At 40.9% G+C, this 13,418-nt stretch overlaps 1 protein-coding gene across 7 annotated transcripts in view; it reads right to left on the minus strand.

Annotated features, from left to right (window-relative positions):
• LRRC4C (leucine rich repeat containing 4C) overlaps positions 1-13,418 on the minus strand; it is a 712,446-nt gene that overhangs the window by 161,563 nt on the left and 537,465 nt on the right. For 2 of the 7 annotated variants that reach the window (XM_019627145.1, XM_019627150.1), the window contains exon 1: positions 9,792-9,862. The exons of 3 other annotated variants lie outside the window; for them this stretch is intronic. The gene's annotated coding sequence lies outside the window, so the exon portion shown is untranslated. Of the gene's footprint in view, positions 1-9,791; positions 9,863-13,418 lie in introns of those variants that run through there. 2 more of the 7 variants (XM_019627153.1, XM_019627146.1) reach the window with 2 other exon arrangements.

The raw sequence follows: 13,418 nt of genomic DNA on the forward strand, positions 1-13,418 counted from the left end.
TCTCTCTCTCTCTCTCTCTCTCTCTCTCTCTCTCTCTCTCTCTCCTCTGAAGTTATAAAACTCAGCACATTCTAAGGTCTGGCTGACATTCAACTGTAACCCATTCAAAAGAGGCATGTCTTTACATTTTCAAATGTCATGCGCCATTTTACCATTTTTAAAAATGCCATTTTTGAGTTACTAAACTTTCCCCCATCATTATCAAGTCACTGGTTCAAAGAAAACATGTCTATTGCCCTGAGAAAGAGCTCCTTAGTACTTAGTAAAATGTTTCTTAGGCCAAAAAAAAAAAAACCAAAACATATATATATATATATATATATATATATATATAATATCACAGATTCTATCACAGATTCTATCTGAGCAACAAATAAAGAATATAATCAAATGGCTAAATTCTCCTACATTCCCTTCAGTGACTTAGTCAAAATGGATGGGATGAAACTAAAGGACCCCTTTCAAGAAAACAGTGTTGTCTCAGCGGTTCGTAGTTTGTCAAGAACAAGAGACCACACTTAGCACTGGTTCTTCTAAATGAGCCTTCCCTTGCACAACTTGTCAACTCCTGATTCTTTAAAACAAGAAATGTAGTAATTAGGGAACATTGCTTTGGACATTCTGAGACGGAAATGTTGTTGAGAGGATTCAAGGGAGAGCTAGTTTAAAACGCACTGGGAAGCATGACCATCGATGCCTTCTGGTTTGTTATTACTATTCTGCTATTAGATTAATAGTAACCTCTAAACTGGAAATAAATCACCTAAAACTAGAACAAAAAACGTTTTTCTAAAAAAAGACTAAATGGAAAACAAATGTTCCAATTCAACATATTCAAGGCATTTATATCTTAAAATTGAATAAAATTAAACTACCATATTTTGCAACATATAATGTGCACTTTTTTGCCCAAATTTGTGAGGGGAAAAATAAGGATGCACATTATACATAAGTAGTACTAATTCTGTATCTAGACAAATGTTTTTAAGTCTTTTAGCTATGCTTATGACTTAAAAGTATAACTCTAGAAACCAATAATGATATCTGTATGCAAAATAATACCCTGGAACACAATAATAGGTTCTGTTGAACTTACAAACGAACTTGCAACGACAAAGAGTTCTTGGCCTTCTATGATGCATAAATATCGTGAATTTGTTACCGGTACTTAAAATTTCTTGTACCTTGTATCTGTTCTTGTGTTTTGGAATTATTTGTTACATAAAATTTCTTGTACCATAATATATTAAAAAATAACTGCTAAAATTTATTTATAATACAAAAAAAAACAAGTACCTAAATGTAAACAAATAAAAATTTGAATTAAAACAAAAGATTTTTTTTCCTGAAAGTTTGGGCCAAAAACGTGGGTGCACATTATACGTGGAAGCACATAATACAAGGCAAAATGCAGTGTAATTAAACAGTACATTACCATTGTGCACTTTCTTTCATCTAATTCAGTGTCTTCTGCTGCTTCTCAGAGAAAGGAGGAAGCATCCTGCTAAGGCATGAAGCCAAAGCATCTCCTGAGAACATATACCTGGCTCCATGAAACCAGGTGCTTCCATATTGTGAACAGTGAGTGACTGCATGCAGCTCACCAAATATTTTAATGCAGACAATTTTACTAAGAAAAAAGATCATTTATTTCTCCCATTATAAGATTCCATATTTGGGCATTACTCAAATTTCAAAGTCATAGTCAATGACAATTTCCAATAGCATTCACACATAGGAAGGCCCCCTTCATGTAACTGCGCAGCTTGGGCAACGCACAACTCCAAGGGTCCCCTTCATTTTTCTGAACAATATTCCTTGTGGACAATGCCACTGAGGAGTGTGCACTGCAAAACCTGTAACACTAAAATATATTTACAGAACTATTATCAATATTTCAAAAAGCCAACTTGGAACCACACATGTTCTCATACAACTGCATACGATAATTAAAACATCTTTTCTTTGGCTTCAGTTTATATCAACTCAAGCTCACAAAGTCCATCCTGTGTACTTCAAGAATGATGATTGGCAGGTATATGTTTTCAATTAGGAAAAACAGAGGAACACACTGCAATGCATTTATTGGGCAAAGTAGCTTTGAAACCTGGGGCCCCGCAGAAAAAATAATAACCTTTTATGGGCTCCACCTAAATATATTGAAAATTCCTGTAAGCTACATTACATGTGAGAGATGAAAAGGTGAGTAAGATGGAACCCTATCCTAGGCGATATCACCATCTAGTGTGTTTTGGCCAAGTATGGAGATAGGTTCTAACAGTGATAAGAGCTATCACAGATGTATGAACAAAATGGTGTACAGAGGATGGGGACTCACTGGGCCAAGGGGAGCTTGGAGATTTTCCCTGAGGTGGTAACTTGCTCTGAGATTTGACACATGAAGAGCATGTTCTAGACAGATAGAGTAGCTCTCACAAAGTTTGTACCAAAAGTAGTCTGGGATATCTCCAGAAAAATAAAACATTCTGCTTGGCAGGAAGACAAGAGAAGCCATGAATAGGCTGGGCAGACTGCACTATCAAGAGAAGAATCTGGATTTTATTCTATAAATGTATTTATAGAATATAGACAAGGAGATTTTTAGCTTGATTTCTTAGGATGGTCCTTCTGAGGGAAGAATGAATAATGGGCTACACTGAAGAAAAGCTGGCATCATTAGAAAGACTAGAGAGTTAGAAAGATATCTAGGAGAGAAACAATGGAATCAGGACTGAGGGACACAACAAAGCTGAGTTTAAGATAGTGAATAGATTTGACGAGTGGTTGGATATAAGGGAGGCTAAAGAGATACTGATATAATTGAAACCAAAAATACATAGTGTCCTGGAAGGAAAATAAACATTTACACTTGTTGTATTATGTTTGTCAGGCTTATCGGAGACCAGGGAAGGAAGTGGGGTCTTGCTGGTGATGGAGATTTAGGAGTCTTCAGCATACACAAGGTGTCATCTGAGGTCAAGAATTTGAATGCTGTCTCTCAAAACATGCTCAGCTGACATCTCTCAGGGTTGCAGAGAGACTGGGACTACAACAGATTCGGAGGGGGAGCCCTCAACATTTAAGGAGAGAATAAGAAGAGGGTGCCGTGAAATGGATACAGGAAGTGATTGGAAGTAGCACCTCAAGTCCCTGGAAGAATTTCAGAAAGCCAGCAACAGTATCAAGTGCCACAGAGAAAACAAAGATGACAAGGACTGAGATCACACCTGTCAGGTTTGTAGGATATTGTAACTAAACTCCAGAGTTATTATTAGCATTGACCTTGTTTCTCATACAATTCTGAGTTTCCGGATGATCTCACAGCATTTTGCAAAGCTTTTCTGTCCATTAGTTACGTTGAGTGAGTGAGCACAGTTTTTACCAACTCTTTGTTAGAAACTGTCCCTTCCTCACTTATGGGCACACTTGGATATAACTGAAGGCTGGCAAATAATATGCAAGGTGTAGGTGACCTAAGTAGCTGGCTACAACCTTCGTTTCAGGAAATGGGGAAAGGGTGACTGCAGACATCTCAATCCTAATCTAAATATTCAGATTGAGTACCAGTTTAGGTGACAGTGAGCTGCCATATTTATTTGTTACCAAGTCAACACATTTGAGTTTACTGATTCTGATCTCATTTCTAAAGTTAAAAGAAATGTAGTTTCTACTTCTATCTCCACCACTTAGCTGATGAATAACCTTGGACAAGTTACTCAGCCTTTTTGTATTTCAGTTTCCTAAGTGAGAATAAAGGAGAAAAATATATGTCCGATTTTCAACATAGTGCCTGGTGCATCTCAAATGCTCAATAAATAGTAGTTTTTATCACTATAATGAAATTATACCCACAATCTCTATAAGTATCGAAACCTTCCATAAGCATAGAAAGCTGCCATCAGCTTATTCCAAAATTAAAATAAAAGTTTATTAATCTTACATAAGTTTTTCATTTTTTACGTTTCATTATAAATCTGATTGACATTGGAAAACATTATAAAAATAGTATCATCAACTTTGAAAGCTAAATTGGCAAAAGATTTTCATTTACTCAGTGACTGTAAAGCATAAAACATTGACATTCAGTTAAATGTTTCCATTTCTGTGGAAAATCATAAAATATTTCAATGAAAAGAGACTGAGCTAGCATTTATTGTGTACAGATCATGTGCCAAACACTTAGATATGTTAATGCTCACCAAAAAAAAAAAATCTCCATTTTTATAGTTGAGGAAACTAAGTCATGGGAAGGTCAATTGGCCCACTTAGGCTCCCCCAGCTAACAGGTAGTAAAACAAAGTTGGAATCCAATGTTTGTCTATTCCTAATTTCATTGTATTGTCCCTACAAATCCTCTACAGATTTTTATCACCTTTTTACTCTATATATCAGCCATTGTAATCCTGATTTTGTCTTTCTCTCAGAATACTATGCTGTTCACCTCCACATTTTAACAATTAGTATTCTGAGAGCAAAGATGTTATATTTTTAATTCCTAGAAATCTTGAATTCCTAGGGAGTCAATTATGAATTCAGCATCCTAAAAATCTTAGTGCTTGAAGGAATCTTAGTTTTTACTTTTATTTAACAGAAAAGATTGTAAGGCCAACCTCAAAGAGGTAAAGTGGTTGTACAAATTGTTACAGTCCATTACTGACAGCATTAAGAATAAGAAAAATCACCTAAATTTCAGACCTCAGCTTTTCCAACATAAGGAAACCACTTAATGGTGTTTACTATTTATGTATGGGTGTAAGTGTGTGTGTGTGTGTGTGTATGTGTGTGTGTGTGATGTCACATTTGTACACACACACATACACACAGTCAATACACTCATTGATATTTCTCACTAAGCTTCTATAAGTTGCATAGGTATGTATATGCATTTGGGTCCTTTGGAGGAAATGTCTCTTAAAGTTAAGTTAGTTAAGGAATATTTATTGCATGTACACTATTTGTGAGACACTCTTCTAAGGTGCTGAGGATATGCCAGAGAACAAATAAAATCCCTGCCCTCAGACAGTGTTACAAGTACACTGTCTCAGCCACAAGATCTGCCCAAATTTCAACCGTCAGATTGACATTTCTCCAGAGAAATCATTTTGAAGGAGGATGCAACGCACTCTTGCTATCCTTAGAGTCCTCCAGGACACCATTTACAAAATACTTGACAATCTAATGAAACTTTACATAGACACAGAGTCTGTTTTCCACAATTCACAAAATGTATTTCAGTCTTTCCTGAGAGAATGGCATTCACTAAAGCACTTTCAAATATTTTTGAAAAGTGTAGGAACTCACCAAAAATGGTTGCTTCTATTTGCATTACTCCAACCTTAATCTTGTCTATGTAGTTCTTTTTTACTCTATACCAACATGAATTTAGATTAATGGCTTCCTTCAAAAAAGACCATACCTCATTTTTTTTATTTGTTTTTTTGCAAACACTACATTACCTAAACTAAAATCAGAGATGCTCAATTTCACTGTGCATTTATGAATGCCTGCTGTGCATGACATATGCAATCTGACTTCATCCTCATGGCAGTCCATTCCGTGTGGTTGCTATGACCTCAGTCTTACAGATAAACAAGCAGGCTCAGAGCGATTACATGGTGCATGCCACACACGTGACCCAGAATCCAAGTTTACTGAATTTCTCAGTTACCTTTAAGAAGCACACAAAAAAGTAAAAAAAGTAAAATTTATCAAATGGTAAGAACTTCTATAGACGATTTCTTCATAAGATCGATGGTGATGGTAAACTTTAGGCTACTTCCCCCAAATTAACACAGATTTCACATTGACTTCTGAATCACAAAGAGGCAGTATAACAATCAATGGGCAACTCCTCAGTCTGACTGCCCTGGTCCAATCTACAGATATGAAACCAAAAATCTCAATCATTACAACAGGACTCTTTTTCCCTCAAAGTGGGCACAGGTCTCTGGAAGGATACTGATGAACTGGACAGAACACAGAGCTGCTGTTGTAGAGAATGAAATTATGAGCAAAGACCATAAGTGATTGCCTCAGAAAACCACTGGGCAGTTGGTGTTGAAAGATTTGCACATGCAAATAATAAGACATGTCTATATAAAGCCTTGATTCCTTCCACACACTCTATCAGGCCTTTATCCTATCACAAAGTGAAGATATTTAACTAACACCGGATTCATTATAACTAGGAAGGCTGTGAATCCAACTTGTCAATGTGGGGATCTTAATATTCATCATGAATGATTATGCTATTTAAATTAAATTTTTACTAGAAATGTGCCTTTATTTTGTGCATTCCAGGCCTAGGCAATGTAATATGCTGCTAAAATTATACATTCAATTTAGAAGATCTATCTTATGCAACTTTTAGACCACACTAACAGCAACACAATAAAGGCATAATTTATTTTCTAAAATCTCATTTAAGGATTATATCTGCTGAGACTTATTTTTCTATACTTGAAGGAGAAAATCTTGATTTTCAGTTTCCAGCTTGAAGCAGCACTTCGTATCTAAAGTGATGTGTTCCAGACAATCTGTTCTGTTAAGATCTCAGAAGAAGAATTTGGCAGGGACGGTGAGGTCAGTGCACATTGCCTGGTCCTCAAGTGTAGCCACTAGAAATGGTGAAGTTCTTGGCCAGCCTGTATTCATGCCCCTGAAGTTAATCCAAATTAATCCTAGAACAGCCATAGCAAACAGCCCCTTTTCCAGGGCCTATTATGCTTGGGGCTTTGCATAGCATTACTTTGAATGCACAAAACAGTTCTAATTAGTTGAATTCTAATTTGTCAATATTAGTAATCCCATCCCACAGATGAGAAAACAGAGGGCCAGGGAACACAAAGGTAAGGCCCAAAGGGTACAGTTATTAAATGAGAGGAGAAAGCTACTTGAAAAGGGAACTTCAAAACTTGCCAAACCCATTCGTTTCTGGGCCTGTAGTTCTCAGAAGAGTCCCAGGGTACAAAAGTTATTCAGTGGACACCGTGCAACCTCAGGCCTGAAATAAGCTCACGAGGGAAGTTTTCAGGCCCCCCCAAGGGCTGTAATTCTTTCATCAGCCCATGAACAAGTTGAGCCAACACTGACTGCCAAACCAAAGGAGCTAAATCCCAAGCTGGGCAACGTGTCTCCAACTGCAGTGCTGGGGGAGTGAGTGATTCACCAGCACGAAAAGCGATGATATCCTTGGATACTCCATCATTTTCAGGTTTGAGGAACACGCTTAAGTGGAGGTGGGAGGGAGGAGACATTTCAGCCCACAATTTTAAAAACATTCATTCTCTCTCTCTTCTCCCCACCCCCTTCCCTCCTTCTCTCATTCAGAAAAGTTTGCACGTGTGTAGAGATGTGGAGGGTACAGAGAAGGGGTGACAATAGGAAGGAGAAGAATGCACTTTGAGGTCTAATTGGAATAGCAGTGAAGAATTTTGATGTGAAAAAAAGAAAGGAAGGGAGGTAAAGGAAAAGGGAAAGAAAAAGGAGAGGAAAAAAAACCTCCCCTGATTGGCAGAGCCAAGGTAATTGCAAGACTGGGTTTCCCACGTGAAGCCCAAAGCTGAACTACGCAGTAAAAACTTAAAAGTACATTTTTTTTTCATTTTTTTCTTTTTTGTTAATTGTGCTAAGTTGCAACTGAGTAGGAATTTAAGATAACCTGAGTCAATCTAGGACCACAAGTACTGAGGTCATGCAAGCACAAAGCAAACAAGCAAGCAAACAAACAAACAAATGCAAGGAATGATAAGATATATGCAGAAGCCTACAGAGAGCTCAGGGAGGAAAAAGCAACAACAACAACAAAAAACCCTGCATGATTATTTTCATGGGTTGGTAAATTTATTGCCTGATCTGTGTCCCAACAGGAAACATGTGCCCAGAAAAATAAATTAGAGAAGTGCTCAGCTGTAGGCTAGTTTAGTTAAGGAGTAATGAAATGGATAAGAATAGATGATGTGAGTGAAAAGAACAGGCTCAGATGCTTTTAGCAGGGTGTTTCTGGTTTCTATTATCACCTCTCTAATATCAATCTAACTCCATGCTTCTTTAATGACTCTCCAGGGACCCCACTCACTGGACTAAATGTGCCCAAGCACCAAGAAGGGACCCAGGAGACTGCTGACTTTTATCTCCTTCAGTGTATGCCAGAGTTGTGGATCTTATTATTAAAAAAAAAAATAGCATTAAAGCTAGGGTTATCTGAGCTCTGCTATTAAGAGGGGAAAAAAACAACAACTCAAAAAGGATATGAATGTTGGAGATGGGCTAGTCTTGAGATCTAGTGTGGCAGGACTTTATTCAAGCTCTCAGGACAAGCACTTGCCTTGACCCTTCCAGATAAAAATGGCAGCTGCGGGTACAGAAGTGCCCACCCATGTATAGCCGATTCCTTATCCAGTTAGATTTCTAAACTGACTTTTGTCTGCTGCTCTGAGACCTGTGTGAGTCACCTGCCTCATACGGCTTGGCCATTAACCGCAGAGTTATAGCTTCTCAAAGCCTCAGTTTCCTTTTTTATTGGCCTGAGATCTCTGAGGAGTCTTCTGGCTCTAAACTTCTGACTCTATGATCTGATGGAAGGCCCCAGAGAGAAATAAAGAAGGGTGAAGAGGAGGAGTTGTGTTTAAAAATTAAAGAAAGAGAGAAAGAAAAAAATAAAGGAAGGAAGGAAGGAAGGAAGGAAGGAAGGAAGGAAGGAAGGAAGGAAGGAAGGGAGGGAGGAAAAAGAGGGAAGAAGAAGGAAAGAAAGAAAAAACCCCAGCTGCATGACCCTGGCAGCTATGAGGGAGGAAGGAAATGGAAAGAGGGGTGTTCCTACAGGCCCTCGGGCTCTCTAACCATTTTCAACCTCCTCTTGTTTTTCTTTCTCAGCCTCTTTCCCCCAAGACAAAGCTGGCACATGAGAAGTCCTAGAGTTCAACAGACAGACCTTTTCTCTAGCTCCTTTATCTAAGTTGCCACAGGACACTAGATTTCTGCCTTTTTCTCAAGAGCCCAGTCCTGGTGATGTCGGGAAGGTCTGTGGCACAGCACAAGCCCACTGCCCAAGCCCACTGCCCAAGCCCACTGCCCAAACCATCTGCAACCTAGGTAAAACCTAGGTATCCAGAGAAGTGGTTAGTTAGAACGGGTGGAGTAAAAGAGAAGTGGGTCCTCCTGGCAAGAATCTAGGTAATCTGAAGACCACATTTGAGCATGTGTACGCAAGAGAGACTGGGAAAGTGTAGCTACCTCTCTCTGCCACTTCCTCCCCCATACCCACTCTCCCTCCCTCCATACACCCACCAGTCAGAAGCCATCCTTCATCTGCAGGGCTGATCATCATATTTTTGTGTTAATACATGCCATTGATCTGCAATGTCAGGTGGGATAATGAAATATAAATTGGGCCCCTTCGATTTCCAATGGCCAAACATTTGTGCATCCAACTCCAGGGCTGCCTGGCAACTTAAATGCATTCTACAGTGTCAATCACACAGCACAAGCACCCCACACTGCAGCAGCTTTCTTGGGGAGATTTCTTTCCCCCCATGAGCATTTGCAAAGGCATTTGCTCAGGATGCAGACAACCTGCATCATTATAGCAACCCAGCTTATCGGTGAGCACAGCCTGATGGAGCAAATGCGTGGGATACCCTTTCTCTTATTTCTCTTATATCACCCTATAGTGATGTCTGTAAAAATCACACTCAAGAAGCTGAGGGTGGGGGCGGGGTGGGGACCGACGAGGAACGGTAAATTAATGGACATTTTCTTCACCAATAAATAAGAAAATAAGGAGCACTCACTGTATTTCAGACTCATCACAGCAACATCCAGATGGAAATCCAGGTGGTTAAGAACAAGTGAAAACACATGATCTTGATATCAAAAAGAAAAAGGAAAAAAAAAAAAAAGGGAGGTTGATGAAAAATCCAACTGCAATTATCCATCAATTTTAGTCAACACAGGCACACATCCAACTGTGCTCTGCTGGTTTCTCTTCCCCAATCAATGCCTCATCCTGCCGCGGTCAACTTTTCTTCTCCGAAATTTCTTTGCAGATGTATTATTAATCTCCTCTCCTCTTGTGGGAAATTCAAAAAGACAAGAAAACACCACCATATCAGGTTTTTGCTGTCCTAAAAATGCCCCAAACTTTTCATTTCAAAAATATCTCCTTGCCTTACTTTCTCCTTTATAGAGAAAAATGAACATACTTTTTCTTTGTGGCTGCTCGGTTCTCCATTTCCAATCATCCTTTTGGGGAGCAAAGGGGGGGGCAGCTGTTTTATTATTATTATGTATTTATGTCAGAGCACACCAACTCCCGCGGGTCTGAAACTGGTTTACTTCATTTTTCAATGCCCCCTTTGCGCACACATACACATTTGTGTTAAGATCCAGGTCTCACAGGAAAATGCTTCGTCCGTCCTTCTCTCTTGCACAATCAGTTTATCCACTGCGTTCTGTTCCAAGAGAGAGCTGCGTCCCGCATCCTTCATTTTTGCAAGGCACCCAAACGGCCACCGCCACCAAAAAAAAAAAAAAAAAAGAAAGAAAAAAAAAAGAAAAAAAAGTCTCCCTTTACATCGTCGAATCTTCTCCCCAGCACCCCCTTTCGAAGAATGTGGGGATCAACTGCCCCCACTCGCCACCCTTCCGGCCGGCCCCTTCTCCAAAGATCTGATTAGATTTCTCATCACAACCCAGTGCGCAATTGGGTTTTTTGATTTCAGCCGCCCGGCCAGCCACCTTCCCCTCTCCCTCCAAACTCCCTGTTATAGCTTGCCTCCTTCCCTCCACCGCCTCTGCAATTTCATAATCTCACGTTAAATGGAGTGCGGGGGGCGGGGGCGGGGGCGGGGGCGGAGGTAGTGGAGGAAAATTTCAAGGCTCCGTCAGCTGTCAAGAAGAAACCCATTCCTCCCCCCTCCACTTTTTTTATTTTTTTTAATAAGGCTTGGGGTGGCTCTGGCTTCCTCGGTCCCCGCCCCCACCCCGGCACCCGGTCCAGTCAGTTCCTCCAGGTGTTGCAGAACTCCGCGAGCAGGGCCGGGATCACGGGGGAGACGCGTGACGCGATCCCTCGCTGGGGGCCCTTGCCAGCCCCCGGGTCCCCTTCTCCTCCATCAGCGGGCAGCGGATCCGGGGGGCGCCGCGGCGACAGAAGTTCAAACTGGGCTTTTATTTCAAATAGGGAGGGCGAAGTGATGGGGGCCGACGGGGTGTTAAGGCAAAGTAAAAATAATAATAAGGGGGGGAAAAAAGGAAAATAGAAAATGGAACGAAGGAGGTATATATCTCTATATAGAGATAGATATATACATATATTTAAAAAGTCCCTAATCGTTGGCTCCTCTCATCCTTCTCGAAGGAAACTGCAGCTTTGATCTCATTTCCAGCTGCGTCGGGTAGATTGGAGCCACAAGTTGGTTCCTCTTGGCGCAGAGCTTCCCGACGCCGGCTGGTCAGTCATCTGCGAGCAGACGCGGTCTCGGAAGCGCAGCTACCCGGCGCGGACCTTGTGCCATCGCCCCGGCTCGCGGATCCCTACGCGGCTGAAACCCCGGTCGCCTTCATCCACTTCGGCTTCAACTCTAATTCCTTTCCCTCCCGCTCGTCTCTCCTCTCCTGTCCCCCAAATACATAAATGCGCTCCCGGTGCTAGCGGCAGCAGGCTTTCCCTCAGTCCATGCCACGTCCCGGCCTTGAGGGTCCTCGCTCCCCCAAATCGGCTGCCGAACTGCAGTCCACTTCCCTCCTCTGCCCCTCTTTCCTTCCCCCTTTCCTTCCCCTTTCTCTGCTTGTGATCAGTAAAATACAATTACCCAATTACCTCCCATCATCTTAGCACTGATTGGTCAATTGCATTAACACTTGAAGTCGGGGAACAGGGGATTGGAGCCTCTGCGGCGTGGCACCGCTGCCACCTGGAGGACAGAGCCAGAACAGCTGCAACCCCCACGCTCGGAGGTTAGTAATAGGCAAAGAAACTCTGGGGTTGTGTGGGAGTTGTCTTTTTTTTTTTCCCCCTAAAAGTCTGCCTGTTTTCATCCTGAAAGCGAGGAGTTGGTGCTACAAAGGGGAAGCCAGTGAAATCAAGTCACCACTAGGATTCAAAAATCTCACCGAACGTACAAAGCTGTTGCTTTCAGATTGCTGGGCAAGAGCCTTTTCCCCTCTCTAGGTCAAGCAGGCTGGCCACAAGGTAAGGATTAAAACAGCACGGTTACCTAGGATAGGCCGATCAGAAGGCACCTAGGAGGAGCTGCAAAGCTGCTGGGAAGGGAGCCTGTGGTACGGCGGGATAATCTCACCAGGAGGAAGCACTGGAAAGGCAAGATGGGAGCCTTCAGCCTATGCAGTGTTGCAGTAAATTGGCCTGTTCAGTTTGTACAAAAAACCCAGGACCGTTTGACAACTCAATTGCAACATCCCTGGCTCCTGGCTGTGGGTTTTCCCAACAATTCATCTGGGCAAGTGGGGGTGGAGGGCGGGGAGGCGAGGGGCACGTTTCAATTTCACTGGGTTTTCTTATAAAGATGGAGGGGCCCACAAAATAGCATTATTAATAATGCATTTATGTTGGTTTCTTTCTTCACTATATAATGGTCCTAAGGTCCTTTCTGTAGGCTCTGATTATTCATGTGATGTCATTGAGATATGTAACCTGGAGATATGACAAGAGCAAAAAGAGGAATGATAATTCAAACAATAAAAATCTATATATGTTGGGCAAGAAAGGCAAATAAATATTTCCCTGCTTTAAGCTGCACAATTAATGATTTCTGGGCTGACTGTACTTTTGACAGATCAAAATATGTGCTTGGTTTAAAAACAGTTTTTAAACAGGCGACTCTATTCAAGCACCATACACACTTAAGATGTGAGTCTTTATGTTACAAATCATAATGAGAAGTAGCATTAGACAAAAAGGAGAAAATTTTCGCTACAGAAACATCAGAGGCATCCAAGTATACACCAAATGTTCTTCTTTTTTTTCTTTCCTGTTCCCTTTATAGTACATGCATAGTTCCTCATTTAGAATTAAAAAAAATTACATCTGTACATTACTTCGGATAGTAAGCGCATACTCTAATATGTATTTCAGATATCGGCACCTGCCGGACGACAGGCCTTCCTTTACACATGGGGTGTGATTTATTATACTTTCTCCGTCTATTTGGAGAGCTTTGATGTCGTTATGAATTGCATCAAAATGAATTTGTTGAGGAGTAATGGCATTGCTTCTATATTTAAATGAATGCTTATTGATTGACTCAATACACTAGTGAGCAGTTGACTATAACTTTAATTTGGTTTTTGAAGCTCTTACCTTTACATGCCAATTACAGTTTATCAGCTAATAAACCATTAAAAAGTGCTCCCACCGGCTCCTCTAGATAGCTTCAAAGGAGTTTAGCCTTTGGTTC

This window comes from Hipposideros armiger, unplaced genomic scaffold (genome assembly GCF_001890085.2).
Source record: "Hipposideros armiger isolate ML-2016 unplaced genomic scaffold, ASM189008v1 scaffold_715, whole genome shotgun sequence".
NCBI classification, from domain to species: domain Eukaryota; kingdom Metazoa; phylum Chordata; class Mammalia; order Chiroptera; family Hipposideridae; genus Hipposideros; species Hipposideros armiger.